Source organism: Propithecus coquereli, unplaced genomic scaffold, assembly GCF_000956105.1.
Source record: "Propithecus coquereli isolate 6110/MARCELLA unplaced genomic scaffold, Pcoq_1.0 Scaffold90, whole genome shotgun sequence".
In the NCBI taxonomy this organism is placed as follows: domain Eukaryota; kingdom Metazoa; phylum Chordata; class Mammalia; order Primates; family Indriidae; genus Propithecus; species Propithecus coquereli.
This window is the reverse complement of record NW_012155285.1, coordinates 546471-548226: the sequence shown is the minus strand read 5'-3', so window position 1 is coordinate 548226 and position 1756 is coordinate 546471. Positions and strand designations below refer to the sequence as shown.

The 1756-nt window shown below is 35.8% G+C and overlaps 1 protein-coding gene across 1 annotated transcript in view; it reads right to left on the bottom strand.

Annotated features, from left to right (window-relative positions):
* The window catches only part of LOC105826642 (cysteine-rich secretory protein 3-like), a 24201-nt gene that overhangs the window by 565 nt on the left and 21880 nt on the right, over positions 1 to 1756 (bottom strand). The window lies entirely within an intron of this gene.

Genomic DNA, 1756 nt, shown 5'->3' with positions numbered 1-1756 from the left:
ATCAAATAGCATTGAGCACCTTGGAGATGATTTACCTGATAACCCTATCTAAATTAAGATTTCCCCCTCCCAGCCTATCCCCATTATTCTCTGTCCTTTTGCCCATTTTAGTTCATAGCATTTATCATCTCCTGAGACTATTTTCTTTTTTCTCTCTCCTTCTAGAATGTGAACTTGATGAAGTTTGGAACTTGGTCTGTCTTGTTAATAGTTCTCTTTCAAAGTGCCTAAGTAAGTATCTGAGACATAATTATCTTCAATAAATATTTGTCAAATGCAGGAATGAATTATTACACATTGTAAAGATTACTATGGGAGAAAACAGAGAGAGCTAGGAGAGGAGCTTCTTCAGATTATTCACTGAAAGGAATCTCCTGGATGAAATAATGTTTAATGCAGAGTAGTGATTCCAACAGGTGATAGAGTGACTCCTCTTCTAAACAGAGCTAATAGCAAACACAGATGCCCTAAGGTAAGAATGATCTTGAGCTTCAGAATGTTTAATGGGCTTATACTACTGGAGCATAGGAAATGAGGGAGAGTGGAGTGAAGTGAGATTGCGGAGGAAAGCATAAAAAAGATCATTCAACTTCTTGCAAATTAGTTTAAGATTATGAATATTATGCTAATTACTTGAGAAGCCTATTGAAAGGTTTTGAATGGAAACTAATTAAGAAGTTTATTGCTTTAGAGATTAAGAGACTCTGCAAAAAGAGTATTTGGTAGCTGCGTTGGTGGTCTTGAACTTCCCTGTTTTCCTTCGCTTCGTGACTACATATATCCTTGAAATTATTAGTGAAGTTTGATACTGTGTAAGCAGGTGAGTCCAATTACTGGTATTATCTGAAAGGCTCATTAAAAGATCACAAAATCAAACATTTAGCAATGAAGTAGAGGAGTTAAAGGTTAGGAGAAAAATCTGGAAATGAATTTCAGGGAAATGCAAATCAAAATCACAATGAGATATCACCTAATGCCAGTGAGAATGGCTTTTATCAAAAAGTCCCAAAGCAATAGATGGTGGCATGGATGCGGAGAGAAGGGAATATTTTTACACTCTTGGTGAGACTGCAAATTAGTACAACCTCTATGGAAAATAATATGGAGATTACCCAAAGAACTAAAATTAGACCTACCATTTGATCCAGCAATCCCACTACTAGGTATTTACCCAAAGGAAAAAAATCATTTTATTGAAAAGACACTTGCACTAGAATGTTTATAGCAGCACAATTCACAATTGCAAAGATGTGAAATCAACCCAAATGCCCATCGATACCTGAGTGGATTAACAAAATGTGGTAAATGTATACCATGGAGTACTACTACTCAGCCATAAAAAATGAATTAATACCTTTTGTAACAATCTGGATAGAACTGAGACCATTGTCCTAAGTGAAATATTGCGAGAATGGAAAAACAAACACCACATGTACTCACTACTAAATTGGAACTAATTGATCAGCACTCATGTGCAGTAGATGGAAATAAAACTCAATGGAAATCATGCAGGTGGGAGGGGGGAGAAGGGGGATGGGTGAAATCACACCGAACAGGTACAATGTATACTATCTGGGTGGTGGGCACACTTATAACTTTGTCTCAATCAGTACAAAAACAGTCCATGTAATCAAAACATTTGTATCCCCATAATATTCTGAAATTAAAAAATAAAAAAAAAGAATCACCAGGTAATCTGTAGAAAAAGTATGAAGTGTCATGGACCTAAGAAAACGAAGTTCTTGGTTTGAATTTT